At 33.6% G+C, this 25445-nt stretch overlaps 1 protein-coding gene across 4 annotated transcripts in view; it reads right to left on the bottom strand.

The window, feature by feature from the left end:
- DGKB (diacylglycerol kinase beta) overlaps nt 1-23353 on the bottom strand; it is an 837327-nt gene extending 813974 nt beyond the window's left edge. For all 4 annotated transcript variants that reach the window (XM_025380374.1, XM_025380383.1, XM_025380380.1 and 1 more), the window contains exon 1: nt 23272-23353. The gene's annotated coding sequence lies outside the window, so the exon portion shown is untranslated. The remainder of the gene's footprint in view (nt 1-23271) is intronic.
- Nucleotides 23354-25445: the final 2092 nt, after the last annotated feature.

Genomic DNA, 25445 nt, shown 5'->3' with positions numbered 1-25445 from the left:
TGCTCAAACCACCCAATTTGTGATACTTTGATATGACAGCCCTAGCAAACTGATATAACATCCCATGTACATGGATCAAATGACTTAATATTGTTAATATAGCAATACTTCCCAAATTAATCTACAGAATCACTGACATCTAAGAAGTCAGAAGTTTGGCTGAATTCTCTGAAGAAATTAATACAGTGATTCTAAAATTCATATAGAGATTCAAGGAAGCCGAAAGAACCAAAATAATCCTCAAAACAAAAAAAATACAGCCTGAGCAACGTGGTGAAATCCCATCTCTTCTAAAAATACAAAAATTAACCAGGCGTGGTGTCGCACATCTCTAATGCCAGCTACTCAGGAGGCTGAGACATGAAAATTGCTTGAACCTGTGAAGAGGAGGGTGCAGCAGGAGCAGAGATCGTGGCACTGCGCTCCAGCCTGGGTGACAAAGCAAGACTCTGTCTTAAAATAAAATAAAATAAAATAAAATAAAATAAAATAAATAAAATAAAATAAAATAAAGATAAAATTTAAGGACCTATAGTTCCTGACTTCAAAACTTACCACAAAGCAACAGTAATTAAGAAAGTGGTTCTGGCATGAGGATACTATATAAATCAATGGAATACAATTGGAAATCTAGAAATAAACCATCACATTTACAATTTGTTTCAACAACAGCGACAAAACAATTCAATGGGGGAAATATGATCATTTCAACAAATGGTGCTTTAACAATTGAACATGCAAAAGTATAGAATTAGACCCCTACCTACCTCATATCCAATATAAAAATTTTCTAAAAATACACCATAGGCCTACATGTAAGTATAAAAGCTATAAAACTATTAGAGAAAATATCAGGGTAAAATTTCTGACCTTGGATTTGCCAATAGCTTCTTACATACTTTACTAAAACAGAAGCAAAAATAGAAAATACATAAGTGACCTGGACTTCAAAAGTTTAAAGTTCTGTGTTTCAGTGAACACCATCAAAAAAAATTAAAGCAAAACTACTGAATGGATAAAGTATTTGTAAATTATTTATCTGATGAAGGAATTCTATCAAGATCATGTAAAGAACCCTTACAACTCAATAATAAAAGGACTGATCATTTTTAAATAGGAGAAATATCTTAACAGGCATTTCTCCAAATAATATATACAAATGTCTAATAAGCACATAAAACAATGCTCAAAATACCTAGTCATCAGGAAAATGCAAATCAAATCCACAATGAGATATCACTTCCCACACACTAGGATGACTATAATAAAGACAGATAATAACAGGTGTTGCCATAAATGGAGAGATTAGAAAACTCACACACTGCTGATAGGAACATATAACAGTGCAGCCACACTGGAAAACATTTTGGCAGATCCTCAGAGTTAAACCTTGAGTTACCAGTTCATCTAGCAAATCTGCTCTTAGATGTAGACCCAAGAAAAATGAGAACATATGCTTATGCATAAACTTGTGCATAAATGTTCATAGTAACATTATTCATACTAGACAAGAACTGTAAATAATCCAAATGTTAGGGTTAAAATAAAAATCCTCCTCCAGTTGACTCTACTGCACAGCAGAGGCTAAGAGTTGCTTATGAGAGCACCACCAGTTCTTAATGTACGGGCCCCCAGACGTGCAGCATCAGCATCACCTGGAGACTTGTTAGAAATGCAATTTCTGAGCTGTCCCCACCAGCCCAGCTGAAGAAGAAATTCTGGGACTGGGGCCCAGCAATTTGTGTTTTACTAAGCCCTCCAGGTGACTTTGATACCGGTCTAATCACTTTATTAGGGGATCAAAGAAGGCTTCCTTGAAGATGTTTTATCTGTTCTGAGGCCTACAATAGGTGTAGAAAGGGAAGGAGGTGTGGACCTGTTTGCCTAAGTCAATAAACTTGGCATCATCTCTGTCTTCTTTACCTTCAAACTGAATTGTTCATTCTGTGCTGAGATTCTGCATTTCTAACAAGCTGGCAACTGATGTCCATGATGCTGACCATAAGAACAGTAGGGAGGATGTAGAGCATTTCAGGCAGGTGAGCACTGAAGATGAAAAAGTGTAGCCGGGCGCGGTGGCTCAAGCCTGTAATCCCAGCACTTTGGGAGGCCGAGACGGGCGGATCACGAGGTCAGGAGATCGAGACCATCCTGGCTAACACGGTGAAACCCCGTCTCTACTAAAAAAATACAAAAACTAGCCGGGCGAAGTGGCGGGCGCCTGTGGTCCCAGCTACTCGGGAGGCTGAGGCAGGAGAATGGCGTGAACCCGGGAGGCGGAGCTTGCAGTGAGCTGAGATCCGGCCACCGCACTCCAGCCTGGGCGACAGAGCCAGACTCAGTCTCAAAAAAAAAAAAAAAAAAAAAAAAAAAAAAGAAAAAGTGTAGAGAAATACATTAAGTGTCAGAGAGGTATGGGATAAGGCTTTAAAAAGAAAAAAAGCAAATCATGTAAAGCCTTGCAAGGCCTATAATTTATCCTAAGTTAAAGCAAATCATTAATTATTTAAGCATTATCGTGATTTGACTTGATTTGCATTTTAAAAATTTACTCCAGCCGCTGAATGGAGAACAAACTCAAAAGAAACTAAACTTGAAGGTTAGAAGATTAGGAGGCTATTATAGGCATCCAGGCAAGTGTGATTTTTTGGGGAGGGTTAAAAATAATGGTGGCAAGATATAAAATGTGGACATATTTAAGACGCATTCTGCAGGAAGAACAAATAATTATTTATGTGTTGGATATAAGGTGAAAGAAAAGGAGATATGAAGAATAAGACATATGTATAATAAAATATATAAAATTGTAGATACCTACTAGATAGCCAAGTGGAGATAACCAGTAAATAGCTGGTTACATTGAGCTGAAATGCTTGAGAAGTTTAGGTTCAAGTTCAAATTTGAGAGTCTACATATCATACACTTTGTATGTATGTATTTTTTCCAAATCCATGACAAACTATAGGTAGAGCATACAAAGATATACTGATCTACAACTAAGCCTGAACAAACTTCAACATTAAGAGATTTGGAACAGGAAGAGTACAACAGAGGAGACAAAAGAAGCAGCTAACGAGTCTGGAAGAGCTCCCAGCTGACTGTAGGATTGTGAAAGGCAAGCAAATAATGTTTCTGGAATAATGGTGAGACCAACACTATAAAAAAATTGCTGAGAAATCGAATAAAATTAGGAGATAAATGTGGACATTTAATTTAACAACAAAAATCACTTGCAAGAACAAATCAAATGAAAAATTTAGGGCAGAACTAAGATTCTTTGTTACCATTCTTCCAGTTTCAGAGTGAATAAGAGGAGAAGAAATAAAATGTGTGTGAACAATTCTTGCCAAAATTAGTGCTTCTTAACCTCCTTCATAAGAATCTCATTCTCTTTCAATTTCCAAAATGTTAGAATTCCTCTCTTTTTTTCTCTTATTGTATACACTTTTCCTACTCTATCTGAACTATACGCTTTCCTTTAAGCAAAACTTTGTCCTCAGAGCTATTTATATTCAACTAACTTCCTTCTGGAAGCCTCAAGTGACTGAAGATAAACATATCTCAGAGGCATCTCAGAAGAATGTAGGCATCTCACAGGGAAATAACTAACAGCCTTAATGTAAATATTCAGTTTAATTAAAGCCTAAAGCTCCCTGCCCAACAAGATGCTGGAAGGAAAGAATGAAGTAGCTGAAAGAATAGAAAGAAATGCTTGAAAACTTCAACACACAAAAGAAACAGGAAGGCAATGATAAACCTAGTTAAAATGTCTGGCTGAAACAATGCTGCTGCTGATAAATGTAGCTGCTCTCTTTAGAGAAAACTTCACAGATGATATGTGTAATCGTAAGTATATAGGTAATCACCATGTAAGTCATTCTTATTACAAATAATATAAACAGATGGAATATTTGTAGGATCCTCATAACCTAATATGATTTTTAGGCCATTGGAGATGAACTACTTTGTAAGAACTACTAGAATGACATTGAAGAGGTAGGCATGAGGTGTGTGTAGCCTGAATAAGAGTAGCACCTGTCATGTAGTAAATATGATCATTCTAAGACAGATCATATAAATAACATTGGCAAAACTCATGATAACAAGGTATATGAAAATGTAACACAAATGAACAGCAATTCAAAATATGCTAAGACTCATCTCAGGATAACTTTAAGAAAAACAGCAATTCAAAATATGCTAAGACTCATCTCAGGATAACTTTAAGAAAAAATGATAATCGATAGATGTAAAAATGTTTCAAATAGAGATTAGGAAATTAACTAACTGCCTTTTCCATTTATCCATAAAGGATATTTCACACATTTTGATAATTTCAAATGCAGTGCATTTGAATAGTAGGATCCTTCCAATACCAGAATGAATCTTGCCCCCTACAATGACTCTTATGTCCACATAGTAAAGGACTCAATAAATTTGTTAAAAGTTTGAGTTCTATTACTCAGCAAAGTTCACTACCAGCACACACCTATTTGCTGCAATTTAATAAATTAAAGTTTTGGTCAATATTTAGGAAGGATTTTAGGAAGCCTTTGTTAAAAATCAAAAGGTGCTGCAAAATAGTGAGTAATTTACTAATGAGTTCATATCTTTAGGGGATGTGAAAATGAACTGTTAATTAATTCCTTTTAATCAAGAATTAATACACATTCTATTAGTATCAAAGAGGCTACATGAATAAGACAACTTCTCAACCTCTAGAAGCTCTTAGCTTTCAGCAAAACTTCATTGTCTATACAAGAAATATTATTGTGGCCGGGCTCGGTGGCTCAAGCCTGTAATCCCAGCACTTTGGGAGGCCGAGACGGGCGGATCACGAGGTCAGGAGATCGAGACCATCCTGGCTAACACAGTGAAACCCCGTCTCTACTAAAAAAAAAAAAAAAAAAAAAAAAAAAAAAAAAAAAAAAACTAGCCGGGCGAGGTGGCAGGCGCCTGTAGTCCCCGCTACTCGGGAGGCTGAGGCAGGAGAATGGCGTAAACCCGGGAGGCGGAGCTTGCAGTGAGCCGAGATCTGGCCACTGCACTCCAGCCTGGGCGGCAGAGCGAGACTCCGTCTCAAAAAAAAAAAAAAAAAAAAAAGAAATATTATTGTAACATCAAAGACCAATGTAGTTGCATATAAATATACAGGCACTTGAGGAGAAGAAGATAAATATCCCCATGAGTGCAACGGAGCAGATGTAAAGATCCGTAAGTGTCAGCATTAAGGTGAATTTTTGTTTCTATCTGAACTGTGATACTTCTACTAGAGGGAAAAGTCATTTCATTTTTTTTTTAAGGCAAATGAGCAGTTAACAGGAAATTAAACATTCTTGTAGCCTTTATTCCTGTCTGCTACCTCTTGGCTTCCTCCCTCCAACCCAACCTTCACATGTCCATTGCAGAAGAATTAAAAATTTCACTTAAAGCCTGTCAATCATACACAAACATTTTTCAGAGGCTATCAAATGCCCAAATAGGAATCTGTGAACCTTTCGAGCTTTCTAGTTTCATGGTTGAAAATTTCTGTTTCAAAGTTTAGCGTCTAATTAAATCTAGTATTTCAGTTTTTAAAAAACAAAGGGCATAAAAAAACATTTTTTAAAATGCTTAGCCTGATTCAATGACTAAAAAGAGGGTTCCCCACACAGAAATTGAACATCCCTAACAATCCTTTGTTTAAAAAGACTACATTACTTATGGAGTTTTCTAGTGATATCCTGAGAAGAAAGATTTAGAATGCTGCTTTGGTCTATTTGAAGAGTTATTTATTGTGTGATACTAATGGGAGTGGTACAATAAATAAAGTGACCTAGCACTGGAGACAGTTTCTTATGTAGCCAACTATAGTACAAAGTAGAATGTGATAACTGGGGTACAAAAGAGCATGATAATTTAAGAAGTTGAGAGAATAATTTCAACTAAGAAGTTGAAGAGACTATAGAAATGTGCCTCAAACAATCGGGAGGAATATATGAATATGTTTCCGGAGGCTAGCTTTTGTGCACCCAACAATGATCTTGAAACTCCTTTATAAGTTACATATTGCCATTCATATACTGTATCTTGCTTTGTTAACTGTTTCTATTTCATATGACACTGCCACAATATATAACCAAGCCTGTTTCTATTTATTACTTTTTCTGTATTACCATTTGTATTTATTACGTTTTTTCAAGGTTTTTTCTTACTTGCCCCAAAGTATTTCATATAGTGTACCTGAAATTATTTGACAATAAAGTAAATAGATTCATTTAGAGTCTTAAATGAATTATACAAATAAAAAGATAGTGAAAGTTCAAAATTCAGTTGACACTCGTAGCACTATAAAATCATAAATTTTAAAAATATTTCTTTAAAATGCCTTTTTTTAATAGAAATACAACCTTGTTAACAAATTACTACTTGATAAATATTGTGTTTATGTAGAATCAGTTTAGGGTAGAATCTGTTATATTGTATATGTACCACTTAAATGCATTAATTTGTAACCCTTATAGAAATTCTAGATTGTTCTTATATTATTCAAACAATTTTGGCAGCATTGGTTTATAAAAATCAAGTCAACATCCAGTCAATCCTAGTGTCCATATTACTCTATAGAGGAGACTCACACATCTAACAGGTTAGTTTTCCTTACAGCCGCGAAGTTTTCAAGGATAGAATGAAGAAAGCTTTTGAGAGGGCTGAATGGTCTCATGAGGAAGGGCTCATCCCTTGAGGGAAACCTATATATAACACAATGGTTTTATGTTAGGCAAATAAAGGGAGTAAATGTAAGAGAGTGAACGTGTTACACAGTTATGAGTTTTCCTAATTGTTAAGCCCAAATCCCACACCAATACCTCTCCCAACACACACATACACACACACACACAACCCCCTCCAGGAGATGTTAATAAAGTCAGAAAAACAAAGAAGAAGCCTAAACTTCAGGAAACTTCTCTTTCAGTATTCTTCCTTTAATTATTGGCTTTATGACAAAATGTCCCAAAGATGCCATTTCCTTTTCTGAAAGTTACCGGTATTTTCATTGCTTCAAGCCTTTTCAGGTCTAGCCTGTTTGTGTCATATGACTGCATATCCTTGCCATGTTTTTATCACCTCCTCATGTGTAAATGTAACTGTTTTCATAAAGCAAGTTTCCTGGCACCTGCTGGGCACAGAGCTGGATGTTGTGAGGATGTTGTCCCCACATAGCATGCTGGAATCGCTCCTCCTCCATGGGAGCCTCACTTAAGAACAAGCCTTTAGGTGGATTAAAATCCTATCTATAAGAAAATGACTGTGTTTATTACTGAATGAATAATCCAGATTCAGAATATCAAAATCCAAATAAAAACCTAACCACATGATTCCAAAGTTTTATTCTGGAATTCATCTCTGTCATTTGGTTGAAGAATCACCACTGATATTGATGTGGTGTTTTATATAGTATTTTGTTTGGGATTTTATTGTTGCATAGATCAACAGGAGGACAGTTGGATGAAATGTGACATCTTTACAAATGTGTCTTCTCATTTAGGAAAATTGAATATTTTACCATTTGTTCAGTTATTTTACATTCTTCAGAAAAACTATTAGACATTTCGTCATATAATTAGTACATTTATTGGTAAGTTTATTTCTAGGTACTTTATAGTTTTTTTCAGTTATATTTGCTAATGGGTTATAGCTGGTTTATGTGAAAGCTATTGATTTTGACAGACTGATTTTATACCTAGCTGACTGATTTTATACCTGCATTTTCCAGTGAAATAGAGAGATTTAAAAAATATATGTGTTTTATCCTCAGGGCATTTTAGATGGGAGGGGAGTTATATGCCTTTGTTCCTTCAATCTGACATCATAATCCAGTTTCTTGAATTTAATATTTTTAAATTTGGGGGAGGAAACTAATTTGGATATTTACAGCCCTAGGATTCACTAAGAACAACATAACTCATTTGTAACCTAGTAACCAGGTTTGTCACCAAATTACATATTGCCATGCTTACTAAGTAACTGCTCCAGTGTGCTCTTTCAGTGTGCCTGAAAGAAGTAACTGGAAAGCTCAGTTAATTTGAGAATTTCATTTCTGAAGAGGTGATTGTATTTCCTCCACAATCATGGCTGTGGAGAGAAATGAATGAAAAGCTCTATAGCATTAGATTTTATCACTGAGATTTAAAAAAAAACCAAACAGCATTTTCTATAGTATTAATCCTTCACTTTAAATCCATTTACCTACAAGATTTTATCCCACTTCATATGAAAACATCTATATACATAACAATATCTAAATATGTATACATATCCTTATTATAAGAATTATTCATGCTTTTCCTTAAGCAAAATGATTCTAATATTCATGAGGGAAAACATAACATTTTCTTTCATCATTTTTCCACAAACTGGTCACATTGCCTGTATTTTTATAGGGAAGACAACTTCATCATCAGTCATTTATGAACACAGGCATGAGTCACAAATTACAAATTTACCTCAGTATGACTTTTGGAAGACTAACTTAACTTCGAAGTTACAGATAGATGATAACTAAGATCAGCCTCTTAACTTTGATGTATTTATATATTTTGAAGATGAATTTGTGAAACGTAAGAATCAAGTGTGAGGTGTGACGAATGCATTTAGTTCACTTTGAATATTTTGCTGCCATTCAAAACAGTACTTAAAGAATATATAACAGCTTGGAAAATTGTGATCTATTTAAAGAAGGAAAATCTGAATTTTTTATACTACTTGATTATAGAAAAAAAGTTTTCACCTAAAAAGTTTTTTTAATGAATCCAAAATATTACCAGTACTTACATTTGTATACTAAAACTACAGGTAATCCTCTGACTTTGTTTTTTATGGTGTTTTACAAGAAAGACCTAAGAACTGTATTATTTTTAAATAAAATATATTTTGAAAGTATCATCAATAAAGAAATACTACTGTGGTAAAGGTAAATAAGAGTAGGAAGAATATAAATATAAGCTCCTGTATATTGTAATTTGAGAAAAAATGATTATACAAATATAATTTTGTATGATGAAGTTAGAGAAAATCCAGTCAAACAGTGAAAGTGAGGAGTTTTCCTAAACTTTATTTGATACCAACGAAGGTCAATCTGTGTTATTACTATCAATGTCATATCACAAATCATCTTTTTGTCCATTCTGACATCAATGTGAATACTGTACACTTTGTACTATGAATACATTTATCTTACCTTCCTCCCAGATGTGATAATTTATACTAACAAAGATTTCTCTTGTCAAATTAAGCCAAAGATAAGCCATTGGTAAGTGTTTTATTACCCATGATCTCAGGCGGAGGGCTTAGGACAAACATCAGAGAACATGACATCCCAATTTAAAGATTTATTACAGTTTATTATGAGGGCTATAGGCTGTTTTCCCTAACGGTTCACTAAAAATCACTGACATGGGGTGGACTGACGAAGAAGAAAAAGCATACAAATCTATTTAATGTGTATGCAGGGGAGCCTTCCATTCCATCCATCTTTGACATATGTTCAGTTATAATGCTATTTCTGCTTTTTCCTGAATTTTAAACTTATTTTGAAAATATTTGCATTTTATTCTATTTGTTTGGAAGACTTGTGTGCATGCAGCTTAGCTTTTATTTTTTTCCATATAATAAAGTTTTTTGAACAAAACATTGATTTTATTTCCATATTCCTCCGTTTTCTCTTCAGACACACCCTAGTGGTAATGCCAAGACTCTTTAGTAACTAAACCTTTCTAATTTAAGCACATACAATTTAGAATTTTATTAAATGGCTCTGTCTCAATGAATTGTGTTTAGTAAGTTGATTAAAGTGCACTCCATTTTATTAGTCTCATGTGGCTGAGATGTGGCAGCCATGGCCCTGCCTATGGAGATGCAAGGGAGAACCAACTGCCCAGATCTGAAAAGTGTAGTTGGGATCAACAGCTTTCACCTATCAGCTCCTTCTGTTTCATCACAGCTTTTGAGCTGGGGTCACTCTTCTTGAAGTGGCCACAGCAGATAACTGAGCAAACTACAATACAAATGTTGGGCCATTTTTGCTACACACAGAACTCTCCTAACCAGCAATGTTTCTTTCAGATATCCCTGCTGGGCTGGTAGATTTTATAAAATCCAAAATGTGGTCTGAAATTTCCTCCTACACAATCCTGCTTCTTTCTCACCCCACCCACAGCACTTTTTTAAAATAGGTGTTACTCTCCAATAAACTTTTCTAGCCCCTCTAAACTTCAGTCTCAGCCTCTGCTGCTCAGAGGATCTAAGTTTCACACAATGCAGAAATGATCTACTAGTAACACAGCCCAAAGTATTGCAGACTAATTAACTATGTTATCTATCTAATGGGTAAAAACATATCCTCTCAGCCTTGATATTAAGTGGGATGATATATTTACAAATTCTTTAAAATTACAATGTCACCAACATAAAACCATTTGTCTAGAACTTTAAAAATTGTAACTTTGAATACTATGTGACACAAGTGTATAATTAGCAATCATCAGTTTAATTCATTATGTATGTAATGGTTTACATATTTTATGAGGCATTTCCAGGTATTCAAAATAGAGAGAAAACTTGTATGTCCATGTTCTGAGTACCACTTCTTCAATTTCAGAAGTGAATAAGGTAATTTTCAGCGTGAGAATGGCTGTTTACATTTGCATCTTTTACTTCAGCAACAGAATTTTAAAAGATATCTGACCTTTCCTGCTGTAGTGATTAAAGTAATAGCAGCAACAACAACATATGCATTGTGTTGATCTTTTTTAAAGATCAAAATTGCATTAATATTTTTAGATTTTGAATGAAATAATTTATTTGGAGATAGAGAGTCTGTGTTCATGTTTATAAATAGATGCCTTTCATCATGATCCGGAGAGGTCAAATCATGTCTTTTTCTTTTTACTCATTCAAAATGTAATGAAATATTTACCTGTGCTTTCACATAACAGATTAATATTTATGAAGTGCTTTGTAAATAGCTATAGCTCTGTGTGTGTGTGTATGTGTGTGTGTATGTGTGCACACGTATACAGACAAATGACTAGAAAACATGTTAGTAAAATCGGCAAGGCTAATAAACTTCCTTACAATGATTTCAAGTGAGATACAATTTTTCCTTTTCCAGTTTAATATTTTCATTAAACATACAATGTCACAGTTACTAATGTATAAGCTATTATATAATTCAAGATTCTACCAGTTGCAAGTGACAAAAACTCAACAAAAATGAGCTTAGGCAAGATATAAACTATATTGACTCATCAATTAAACTATAGATCTCAAAATAACCAGAGCCAAAAATTTATAAGCCACTTGCCCAGTTGAGCACTTTCATTCTCTGTCTTCATTTCTCATATCTGTTTCTCTTGCCCTGCTTATCTTATTCTCTCAAACTGTCTTTATAAAGCTAAAAACATTGACCAGACGGTTTTCAGGTTCTCCCCTCTTAGGTTTCCATTACAAAATAAAGAATCCTTATCCCATAACCCCAGCTTTAAAAATACATGAGCAGAAATGTTTTGTTATTTTACTTGGTGGATGCTCTTTTCTGTTTCCAAGAGGGGAGTTACTGAAAGGAGAACCTTATATAAAACTAAATAGTTGCTCTGGGAACCCTGAGCTTTGGAAGGACAAAATAAATACGCAAATATGTAAAATGTACTTTTCATTGTCTAACAAATGATGGGAAGTATGGCAGCCAGGGAAAATCAGTTGATGTGCACATTTGTTCCTTTGATCTATTTCAGTGGAAGTTCCTACTAAGTATTTGATTGAAGTAATCAAATTTGCCAAAATAGAAGTTCGGTGGAACAGCTAGAATTCAATTTATTTAGTTTGTAAATGGTAAGATCAACAAATATTTGAGAAATCAAAAAAGTGTTTAACCCTTTTATGAAAAATTAATCAGGTGTTTCCTTAAAAGTAAATTCACATTGGAGTGGGGGGATGGTGGTCTGCCTGTTGAGAATCGATTCACTTACTAAAATTCAAAGACAATGGCTGGACAATTGTTTGATGTGCTAGGGAGTGATGGAGAAAGATTTGATTGCCAGATAGGCTTGTTGTAGTGCTCTTGGTTTTAAATATGTGCTAAATTCCCATTTCTTAGCTCACATTTATTGAGTTTTTTTTGGTCTTCCGGGAGATTTGCTCTAATTTGATCAATATTAATAAAATTTACCATGCTACAGTCAATCATTGGCAAACATGAATACATATGGCACATGGCACAGATCTTGCTCTGCAGCTGCACGTAGCACAATGAGGAAGACAAAGGTAAAATAAAATTATATATACATACAAAGGTAAAAATAAAATTATATATACATACATACACACAGATGTAGGATATTTGTTATAATAAAGATATACTGAAAAATTTTCAGTAGGAAAACTATTTATAAGAAAAAGTGTGGAAATTTGGGAATAGGGAGAGGTTTTACTTTGGAGGTGATGTCCAGTGAACATTGGGAAGAATCAGTCTGCTTATCAGTTGAGTTATGAATAAGAATAAGGAATAGAGTTACATAATATGTGTTAAGGCATAGAGTTACAAAATGACATCACATTTTGAAGAGTTACAAATATTTAAGATTGCCCAGCCCAGTGGCTCACCTGTAATCCCAGCACTTTAGGAGGCCAGACAGGCAGATGGCTTGAGCTCAGGAGTTTGAGATCAGCCTGGGCAACATGGCAAAATCTCATCTCTACAAAAACTATAAAAATTTGCTGGGTAGATTGCACCTGCAGTCGCAGCTACTTGGGAGGCTGAGGTGGGAGAATCACATGAGCCCAGAAGACAGAGTCTGCAGTAAGCCAAGATCGCACCATTGCACTCCAGCCTAGGTGACAGAGCTAGATGTTGTCTTAAAAATAAATAAATAAATAAATAAATAAATAAATAAATAAATAAATAAGATAAATGGAAGATAAAACATATGAGTATTACAGACAGATTTTAGATGGTTAGTAAAGGCCAGTAAATCAGTGATCCTGTAGGTTATGCAGAGGGTACTAGAATTTATTCAATCATAATTGGAAGTTTATAAAAAGGAGTTGGGCTAGTTAGGGGGAAGTGAGAAGATGAAGCTCTCATATTTAAGAGATTCTGCTGGCAAGACTGAGGAGGAAATATGGAGGACGAATTGACTGTTGGTCATTAAATGAGATAAGATGCAAAAGGGAAAATTTCTTGAACCAAATCAATGACACTCAAGATTTACATTATAGGCTTTTATGGTATTCAGGGTTTCATTAGTTGCAAGTGACTGAAACCCAACTAAGAATGGCTTATGCAACAGATAGTACTGGATCATAACCCAACTATGATGACAATTTGAATAGAGTAAAGAAGATAAAATAAATAAGGGATATGGATTGACTAGATCTGAGTGAAAAAAGCAGCGGTAGAGGGAATGGATTCACAACATTTCTTTCTTGATGATTGGTTTTATGATGTTAACACAAATTTCATTTGGGAGGATGAAAAGAATATAAGATACAGGGCTAGCTGGAAGCGAATACATTTTATTTTGATATGTAGCATTGAATATACTCTACATATGCAAGTAGAAAAATCCTAGAAGCAGTAGGTTATATTGGTTTATACTTGAATGGGGTTAAGTCATTTTAAAGACACAGATTTGGGAGATAGTTGTGTACAGTGTACTTTGAAAATAAATATATTGCCATAAGTATATAGTTAAGAATGAGAGGAGTTATAAAAATTAGTATGCAACTAATATGCAAGTATGAGTAGGAGAATAGTTTTTAATACTCCAAGTAGAACTCAGAGCATATTTTTATATGAATAACTTATCTCAAGTAGATGGAATTTATTAAGAAGTTCTTGTGAAAATTGCTAATAGAAACTTGACACCATTTATAGCATGGTTTCTAAGAAAAATGTGCCCCAAGTTTTAGAACATTAAATAAAACAAATAAACAAAACAAAAACAATTTTTATTATGGATTAGTAGCAGGGTATATTCATGGTTATCAATTAATGATTACTAATCTCACATACATTCATAAGTAAAATTATAATTTGGTTTAACACACAGCAATGAAATAGAACTGAGTGATAATAATATAGCAAAACCACCCTTCATACCTTGTTAAACTTACATTGGCCTGACATCAAAAGAATATAAAACTATTAAAAAAGAAGTCTCATTATTTCAAAAATCACATGTTTGGCCCTTCAGTGCTCTCTTTTATTTGGCACTGGTCCTATATAATGAAAACCATTTTTCAACTCACACATAGGCATACTCTAAAATAGCAATTTCCATTTCGATCCTTTGATTACATTTTTGTGCATCATATGACTCTATACTTCTGTCAAAAAAACTGTATCCTCCCAAATCTGACACCCTGGTTGAAGTTTTTTTTTTTTTTTTTTTTTTTTCCTTGAAGAATATGTTTATTGACAATAATTTTATAAATATTCTAAAATAATTTCAAAAGTTCTTAAACTTAAAATGTCTAAAATCTTCTGTTTAATAGTTGAAATAAAATCTTAATATTGGTTGAAGTTTTTTCCTCCATAAAAATTTTATTACAACAGTCCATGCTAACAATTTCCTTCTCCTATTTTCTACAGGTTAAAAAGTAAAATATAATTTGACTCTTAAATTTGTCCCCCTGATTAGACATATAGTACACTGATGAACCAAGTCTTAAGAGACTTTTTTATATCTCACATAGTACAACATGAAAGACGTAATAAAAGCTTACTAAATAATTTTTAATGAGTCAAGTTGGTACTATCAGAATGGATTCACATCCCTTTCCTTATTCAAGGGAAAATTCTAATTAGATATAAATCGTGAAATTTTCAAGGGAATGCATACATACGTTTGTGCATATATATGTGTATTTTTTTTTTTTAATAGAGACAGGGTCTCACCGTGTTGCCCAGGCTGCTGGTCTTGAACTCCTGGCCTCAAGCAGTCCTCCCATTTCAGTGTCCTGACATGCTGAGATTATAGGCTTGAGCCACCACGCCTGGCCTTTACGGGAACATTCAATCAAAGTTGTTTACTGCCTGAGCTTGTGCTGCTTCCATTAGAACAGACTGACCAGATGAGAGATTTGTTTGGATTTTTATTTTTGGCTCCATTCCATGGAATAACCTCAGGCAATCTAATTAATTTTTGATTTTGTTCCTTTTTTGTCAGCTCAAATATAGAGATGTTATAAAGATAAATAATTGAGAATCAGAGAAGGGACTATATATAATTACTGAGAATATTTTATTACATACCATATACAATCTACCTTGCAGAATGTTAAATAAAAATAAAATGATGCAAGATGCTTAATATATAAAGCCCTTTCAAATTTCATCTTAAGGAAATATTATGCATGAATTGTACATTGTACAATAGCTTTTGATGTATTTTATTCATTTTATATATAATGCAAACTTTTGCAATAAAGCAGTTATTTGAAATTAACCAATTTAGTGAAATGCTTTGTGGTAGTTATTGGTTCACTTAAACTACTGAATTGATTTTAACTTTTATTTTTAGACTGAAACTTTAGCTGGTTAGCTGCAGAATTTTTTACTTGAAAGATGGAAAATTTTAAATGAAAACCTTAATCCATATGTGCTGAGGAAAATCTAGGAGGATTTCAAAACTCCTACATAAGAATGCAAACAAACTATTTCATCCACAGCACATCCTAAAGAACAAGTGTTTTCTGACTTGATTTATTTTTATTTTCATATTTTTTTTTTGATTTTTGTTTTTTTGAGATACAGTCTTTGTTGCCCAGGCTAGAGTGCAATGGCACTATCTCAGCTCACTGGAACTTCTGCCTCTTGGGTTCAAGCAATTCTCCTGCCTCAGCCTCCCAAACTGGGATTACAGGCATGCACCACCATGCCTGACTATATTGTATTTTTAGTAGAGATGAGGTTTCACCATGTTGGCCAGGCTGGTCTTGAGCTCCCGGACTCAAGTGATTAACCTACCTCAGCCTCCCACAGTGCTGGGATTACAGGTGTGAGCCACCGCCCCCACCCCCTGTTTTCTGACTTTAGAAGCATGTGATTGACTCTTTAAATATATATATATATATATATATGTATCTTTCATAATTAAAAACGAACCTTTATTTTTTGATTTGGGCCAATTTTATACTTATTTTTCTGCAAAAATGTAATTACAGAGCTTAAGAAACTGGAAATATTCTTACTGGTGAATTGTTTAAAATGCTAAAAGTAAGTAACTTATGTAAGACTAATGAATTGCAGTGGAAAATTTTATACAGATAAAATAATTAGAGGAAAATGTATTAGAGAGATCGAGAGAGAGAGAGAGAAAAACAAAATCTAAAGTTAGTGCAAGGCAATAACTTACTCTAATAATTGCTGAGGATCAATGAGTATTTCTATTTCTGACAAACGTATAGTTAGGAAAAAGGACTGACAGCTCATTCAGCCACACTCGATATAACAGAGAAATTCAAAACTGAAATATCTTTGTCCACTTTCTGCTTAATGCTACTGGTTGCAAATAGGTAATAAATATTAACATGATCCTCTTTACGTCTTTTTATCTCAAGACAAGTTTGATCTTTGTTCTCATCTCTTTTTTTTTCAACAAAACATTAAAGTATGGAAAGTATAAAAACAAACTGCCATTGACGTACTTTCACATTAATGAAGGAACACTAAGCTTGCTTTTAGTTGATAAGTAACAATTAGAACGTGAACAATTTTTTAAAATTAGTTTCTAACTTGAGGCTTTAGAATATTTTATTTGAATAATCTTTGATCTATTGTGTTTGTGTATATGACAACTTGAATCAAGCTAAATGTAATATTGTTTTCACAGTAAAAAACATCTATGGTAGTAAATTACCTACTTGTGGCTCCTTTAAATATAGATGGAATCAAAATCATAGGATTTCAAGAGGACTCTTTGTGAAAAAAATATTTAATAAGTTCTTTTATGATTGGAAATATAAAAATCCTAACTATCTTTTCCCATTCACGTTCCTGGGATTCCTTTTTTGCCTTGAGTAATTTACGTAATAACCAAATCTCAACTTTGAAGGAAGCTGAGTGTCATCCAGCCATTTCTATTAGCCATTGTTTGGATTCTCCCTACAAGGCCACAGAGAGAGTTCTCATTCTTTACCCAAAAATTCCCAGTGAAAAAATTCAGGCCTTTTGCTCTGGAAAAGCATGGAATAATTACACCGACCCTGTCAAAATGGAAGTAAAATGTGACATTTCTCTTGAAATGTAGCATATGACATTCTTTATTTGAACATACACATTTATTAAATCATAGATAATTTAATGTTTTTAGCATATTGACCATACATTTGCATCATGCAAATAATGTGATGTATTTGTTTAAAAGTTAATACTATTATTTTGGGCATTTTCTTACTATGTATTTTCAGCTACATATTTAAACCTAAATATAAGAGAGTCCATTCATTTTTGCAGAATTATTTTTACTGGTTTTCCAGTCTGTCATTTATTTTGATGATTCATTGTCTTGACCAGCATTATGCTATTTGCAAAAGACTTAACAAAAACAATCATAACAATTGCAGCAACAGATGATGGTGATACCAGAGAACAACCAAAGGAAGGCAGAATCGTGATATTACCGTCTATCAGTTTTTCTTAAGACTTCTTGTATCATAAATAAATTTAGATGAATATCAACTTCATACTTTCAGATCTTGCAAAACACTGATGCTAATCCCTGTCTAACACAAATATGTCTGGGTGATACTAAAGAAGGGTGATTGCATATACCCTCCAGCTTAGGAAACTGAGTTACAGTCAGGTTTCAATGAACAATGGGGATACTTTCTGAGAAGCATGTTGTTAGGTGATTTCCTCTTTGTGTAAACATTGTAACTGTACTCATACAAACCTAGATGACACAGACTACTACAGGGGTCCCCAACCCCAGGCCAGGGACCAGTATCTGTCTGTGGCCTGTTAGGAACCAGGTTGTACAGCCGAAGGTGAGTGGTGGGCCAATGAGCATTACTGCCTGAGTTCTGCCTTCTGTCAGATCAGCAGCAGCATTAGATTCTCACAGGAGCATGAACCCTATTGTAAACTAAGCATGCGAGGGATCTAGGTTGTGTGCTCCTTTTGACAGTCTAATGGCTAATGACCCCAAAATCATGCATTCCCCAACCCCCATGGAAAAATTGTCTTTCATGAAACAAGTTTCTCATGCCAAAAAGGTTGGGGACCACTGGTCTACTATACAACTAAGCTAAATGTTATAGCCTATTGCTTCTAGGTTGCAAACTTGTATAACACGTTACTAAACTGAATACTGTAGGCAATTATAACACAATGGTAAGTACTTATGTATTTAAACATATCTAAACATAGAAAAGGCAATGTGTTATACCAACACATTATGACATTATGAAGTCTAAGACATCACTAGACTATAGAAAATTTTCATTTTTACTATAAATTATTATAGTGCAATTATCATGTAATTCCTTGCACATGTAGTCCGTCCTGGAATGAAACATCATTATGTGGCATGTGACTGTATTTGAAAGTGAAAATGTATGGGATCAATAGATCATTAGGTGCAGTAACATGGGTTGGGCTTAATTAATGCCAACAAATTATATTATGTAACTTCAATCATTCATTCTTTCATTTACTGAAAAAAAAATTAAAAGTTTTGTAAAGATTGGCTGCTACCAATGATAATGATGATGATGATGATGATGATGATGATGAACTATCAGCATCACATGCCAGGCATCCTCCTACATCTGGGGAATTCAGCAATGAACAACATAGAGTTTCTTTTCTCACAAAACTTAACACTTCCTAAGAGGGAATCAGACAATATACCAAAAAAAATATAGTATGGCTTCCAGAAGTGACAAGTGCTATGAAGAAGTAAAACAGGGTAATGTGAAACTGTAGAAACTTGAGGCAGAAAGAAGTTTGGCAAACAAAGTTAAAAAAAAAAAAATTTATAAAGCTATAATGTTCAATAAATGTTAGTTGATTGAATACATGAAAAAGTGAGTTACTCATAGGAAAAATGAAATGAAGGAATGAAGGAATAAATAAATAAATGAATGAAAGGAGAATAAAACACATAGCATATCCTCAAAATGCTCCCATGTCATCAATCACAAAATGAAAGCAGGTAAAATTGCCCACTTGTTTTCATACCCTTTCCCCAAAGGTGAATGACTGCCTTGCTGTAATTCTCCCCCTGACTCTCAAAGGCAATACTTTTATCTTGCTTTAACAGGGATGCAAATCTTGAAGCCAGGAATACACTGCATAGTATTCTTTGAATCTCTTTTTCAAATGTTAACCCCAAACTCCTCCCCAGCCATGGACACCATTTCTGAATGGCAGGCTGGAGTGCAGATGGACAGTGTACACTAGGATGGCACAGATACTAGGGAAACAAGGCCAGGATATGGCAGGGAAGGTGTCACAGAATTCTTGAATAATATTTTCGTAAAGCTCTAAAGTTTCAAATGCAAATCTGAATGAAATACTATTAGCATTTACTTTCCTTTTCCCAAGGAGTCAAATAAGGTAAACTTTTGTGTCACAATGAAAAGAAAACTAAGTCAGAGCTCTCTTCGTGATGATTTCAATTGCTGGGATTAATCTCTCAGTTGAACAGCATCTGCAGGTGGGATTATTCTTCTGCTGCTTCTGTTCAACTCAAAATATTTTCTGACAGATGGTGATAGCAAGTAAATAAGACGTGTATTTCAGAAGCTGGAGAATTCTTGGGCTCATGAAAGGAACAATAGTCATAAATAAATATATTTCAAAGTGTCCCTATGTTGACTGAGCTCTGAGATATTAGAGGGAAAAATCTCATTGGTATTGCAGGAAATCAAGTTTCCTACCTCCTTTCCCACTTCTGAATAATATTAACAAAAAGCTTGTGGTGTACTCTTGGCAGAAAACTCTAGCCACAAGATAGCTGACTGTGTGAACATTAAATACAGTACTTTTACAAGAATTATTTGGTTCAAGATTTGTAGCTGAGTAAAAATTCCTAGCCAATTTTTCATATTCTAACTGCAAGACAGTCAATTGAATTTAAAGCAACATTTGTGAAACCAACTAGGCTTATTTAGGAAAAAGGATAAAAAAAGAAATAATAAGTACATTAAAATTAAACTTATCAAATGCAACACTGTGGAAAAATTCCTGGATAGATGAAAACCTTTTATTTATTTTTATTTTCTTTAAAAAGTTACAGCAATGCCTAGGCTTGCCTACAAAAGGATATTGAAAGCACTTTTTTTTTTTTTTTTTTTTTTTTTGAGATGGAGTTTCACTTTTGTTGCCCAGGCTGAAGTGCAGTGGCACAATCTCAGCTCACTGCAACCTCGGCCTTCTGGGTTCAAGCAATTCTCCTGACTCAGCATCTTGAGTAGCTATGATTACAGGCGTGCACCACCACGCCCAGCTAATTTTTTGTATTTTTGGTAGAGACGGGGTTTCACCATGTTGGCCAGGCTGGTCTTGAACTCCTGACCTCAGGTGATCTGCCAGTCTAGGCCTCCCAAAGGGCAGAGATTACAGGTGTGAACTGCCACTCCCAGCCTATTGAAGGCATTTTTAAAGCAACTCAAGATGATGTTGCTACAGACAATAACGGCAGGCCACTTTACATTAGGTTCTAGGTGTGAAAAAAATTAGTCTGGAATGCCTATTTTATTCACAAGTGCCATTTTCACCATGTATTGAAAATAAACTAAAGCTTAATATATCATCATTCTATAACATAAATACTAGTAAAATTCTCCATTTTTGATTTAATATATTTCTAAATTTTAGAATTCCTTATGTACTCTAAAAGCTATTTGATGTAACTTTTGCTGGCAAACTGGACTATATCACTTTGTGACTAACAGAGATTGTGCTTCTCCTTTTATCCTAAATTTATAAGCAACAATTTTTTATTCATTTCCAGATTGGTTAACTAAAGCATTTGTTTTCCAATCCATAGGAAAGGAAAAGAAAAAAATAAGTTGCTACCTTCTCCTTCTGACTTGCTCTAAAATCACTGAATTTAAATAAATTTAAAACATTAGATGAAAGAGTAATCATCACACTGAAGTGATGAATTAAAGACATGACTAGTATTCCATTAGATCTGAACTCAATTTTTTAAGATTTGAATGCCTCTTATAAGAACATGATTGCTGATATCCTCTCAAAGATTGTTAAAAAAAAAAAAAAGAAGACAAAATCTACTGTTGCTTAAATCTTCAAATAAAAAATTATTATTAGGAAATTGGATTCTAAGTTTATCTCTTTAAAATTTTTAACAGAGAGATTAAAATGTAATTATAGTGAAATATATCATTGGATTACAAAGAAGAATATGCACATACTTATCTTTCCACTCTAAACACAAAGCATGTGAATGCATGTTTGCATATGTGTGTACATATATGTATAGGTGGGAGCTTGCAGAAAGTGAGTTAATGTTATATAGGGTCTAGGAAATCCAACTAATGCTTGCATTATATGATAAAAATAGGTTAGATGGATGGTTTGGAACAGATTTTTTTAATGATATACAATATGCTCTGCTAAAGGCTTATTTTAAAATAGAAACTATAATTTGTAGGGGAAGTATGCCTCTAGAAAATAAATCTCTTACAAGGCAATCAATTTTGAATTTTTTTCACTAAAAATACAAGTCTGAAATCCTCCCGTCTTGAAGTTTCTATGCATCCAACAGACTTTTGAATATATTTATTCTCTGCTTATGTCTATGCTTACCTCTATTTAATTTTTATTTAAATACTATTAAGAATATTTAAAACATTTTAATTGAAATTAAATGTATTTTCTTCTTTGTCTGTATTGTGTATATTATAGCCACAGTCAGTATAAGTTAGAAAATATTGTTTAGTTAAATTAATATAATCAAAATATATGTGTCTGGACTCTAAAACAGAAATTGATACAATAACATATGGATTGAAAATTAAGTTAATCATACTATTTATCAGAGAGACCTGGAGCTACTTATTTTCCATGCTCAATTTTTCTATTTCTCAATTGTTCTAAATAGGTAGTTGAGTAATACTAAAAACATACTTTGAGTTTTTGCATTAGTTAATACACTCAGAATAACACACCCTTCACCAAAGATATTTCTGTTTTTCTTTCAGTGTCTCTAGCACCAAATAATGCATTAGAAAAAAAATAGCCTTTTAATCATGTTTATGCAATTAAGAAATTATAACGCATTAAAGTGACCATCTCTGAGATTACAGCCCATATTATATATGATATATAACAGTCACATTGTCTTAATTGACCAAAATAAATAGAATTTTAAATTTAAGACAGGTTGTGTACATATAAATTACATATAAAAATAAATCTAAAATATATTTTTTATAATAATAAATTTTAAATATTTAAATATATAAATATGTAAAATAAATTTAAAACATATAAATTTAAAATTATTTAAAATAAATTTAAATCATATTATTTAAAATATATTATTTAAATTAACCAAGTCTTATCAGGAAGGAATTCCTCTCAAGAGTTTCGGATTTGGCTCAGATCAAATAAAAAGGCAAACATTACTGGGAAAATTGCCATTTGTCAACTGTTCCATGTCATATCATGTGGTAATACAGTTCTTTAAACACCAAATGTCAGAATACTGACACTATACTGTACAAACTAAAACAAGTACAAAATTGAGCATAAATAACCCAAAAATACTGGCAGCTGTGCATTTGTAAATGAGTGGTGTTTGTGATGACTAATACTTTATTCCTACGGTTATAACACGCTGCATGTATTTTCTGTAGGACACCCCTGGGGAAAGGGGGAAGAAAATACATGAGAAACAAGTTATTTTTCAACAACAACAAAGATTTTAAATCTTTGCTTAATTAAAAAAGGAATAGTAGAAGTAGATGACTCACTTCTATCTTTAAAAGCTGAAAATTAAAAATTATGCAACATCCTAAAAGTATAAAGACTGATTCAAATGTTACTTCACGTAATAATCTTCAAATATATCTCAAAACTCACCTATTTAGACTATTTGTTCCTATAACTGAATTGTACTTTAAGTGCAAAATATAATCAAATAAAGAGAAGGGCATTTATTCCATCAAATAGGTCCTTATATTATGATAAAACCATGCTTCCCTTTTAATTGATCAAAAGTTACAGTATACATTTTTCAAATATTCAAATCTTACCTTTAGAGAAACATTAATATGAATTGTTTCTTCATCCAACTGTGATTTAACATTCCCTAGCCAGTAAGGTACTAATTTATGTACAAAAGCAGAGGTCCTGTGTGTTATATTTTATTCAGAAATATAGATGACATTTCCTTTTACTAGGTAGCTTGGAGTGACTAGTTCTTGTCACAATGTTGTCATAGTGATAGTGACATCAATGTACTTCATGATAATCAGTGCAGCGATTTATCTGAGAAAAATAACAGCACCGATTTCTAGTGTATTTTACATTTCAAAATGTCATCAAGTATACTGTTTAATCTATTACAGATAAATTCCTTTCTTAAGTAGAGCACCCAGGACTTTAGATGAATTGATAGCTATATGTATCTGTGAAATACAGACAAAAACAGTGTCTGAATGGATGATGGGGGTATTGGTGAATATAGCCAAGAGATCATAATTAACCGGTTGCTAAGGAAGATTTTGCTCTCAAGTGCCTTTGCCAAATACAAAATCTCCTCAAGTCATGAGCTCAATTTAATTATTTTGTTAAATCCTTTTTAATGTTTTTTGGACTCCAGGAGTGATATAGTGGTGATAGCCCAGAATTCTGGATTCTATCCTACAGAACATTGACAAAATGCTTTCAGTCATCATCTTTCATGACAAAGGGCTGTTATTATTTAGTGGCCCAGTTACCTCCTGCTCTGGTGCTATGCAGGTTGCCATTACAATAAACAATAAGAATGACATTAGCAAAGCTCTTAGAGATAGAGAGCTCCAATTTTTAGGTCACCATCATATCAAAAATGAAAAAATAAAGTGTTATAATTTTTTAAAATATTTAAATATTTTCCTGTAAACTATTTTAACACTAAACTATAATAAAAATAATTGAACTTTTCAGACAAATGTTATAAGATTTATTTTTGAAATAATAATTCATAATGAACCATTGTGTTAGGCCATTATTGCATTGCTATAAAGAAATACCTGACTTGGTAATTTATAAATAAAAGAGGTTTAATTGGCTCATGGTTCTGCAGGCTGTATAGGAAGCATGGTGCCAACACCTGCCTGGCTTTGGGGGAGGCCTCAGGAAGCTTACAATCGTGGCAGAAGGTAAAGGGGGTGCAGACACGTCACATGGCAAGAGCAGGAACAAGTGAGAGAGAGTATGGGAAGGAAGGTGCCACACACTTTTAAATGACCAGATCTCATGTAAACTCAGAGTGAGAGCTCACTTATCATCAAGGGGATGGCCCGAGCCATTCATGAGGCATTTGTTCTCATGATCCAACGCCTCTCACCAGGCCCCACCTCCAACAATGGGTATTACAATTCAACATGAAATCTGGGTGGGAACAAATATTCAAACTATATCAGTGATGGATTTTGATCATATTGTTCCCATGATGACATCTGGAAGGAAGTTACTCCCTGTTCTAGTCTTGGAAGCGTATCTCTGATGGCTTATGCAGCCTCATTTTGAGAAGACCATGATGTCGTTCACGAATGTGTGAATCTGGACCGACATCAATTCTTCATCTGCTAAGATAATTTTAAATAATTATAATTATATAAAGGGGTATCAGAGGCTCTCTGGGCAAAGTAACATTATTTTCATAAATATTTTTTGATTTGTGTTAAAACTCTCAGTTTGTAGATGATAAACCATGAGAATTGCAATGTGACTACTTTCAATTAACTATTCACTCCATTTATCATTCTCATTGGTTGGACTCTGAAAAGCAGCATTGCTCCTTTGTAACCCTTGTAATTTTACTTCAGAAATATGATCATATATAATAGTCTACATTGTAAAGGCCATCTTTGAGATGATTAAAAAATTGATGTGTTTATTAAGGGCTCTACTAAGAAAGGTTTTCATAGAGCTAATTTTGATTCCATATTGTTAATAAAGAATTTTCTTTTTGTACAGAAATTTTCACAAGCCACAGATTTGACATATGATGTTTTGAATATGTATTTTATGCCACACATTCTCAGACTGTTTCAAACGTGAGCCATTTGAGACAAAAGAGGCAGAAGATGGTGTGGCTATTTTGGCTTCTAAGCACCATCTCTTTCTTAGTTGATCTGACACTCCAGTACAGCCTGAATCCCTGCCAGTCTCTCACATTTCCTAAGCCCTGATTGTCCTATCTTAATGTTTGTTGGGGCTG

This window comes from Theropithecus gelada, chromosome 3 (assembly GCF_003255815.1).
Source record: "Theropithecus gelada isolate Dixy chromosome 3, Tgel_1.0, whole genome shotgun sequence".
Lineage (NCBI taxonomy): Eukaryota > Metazoa > Chordata > Mammalia > Primates > Cercopithecidae > Theropithecus > Theropithecus gelada.
This window is presented reverse-complemented; position numbering and strand designations above follow the sequence as displayed.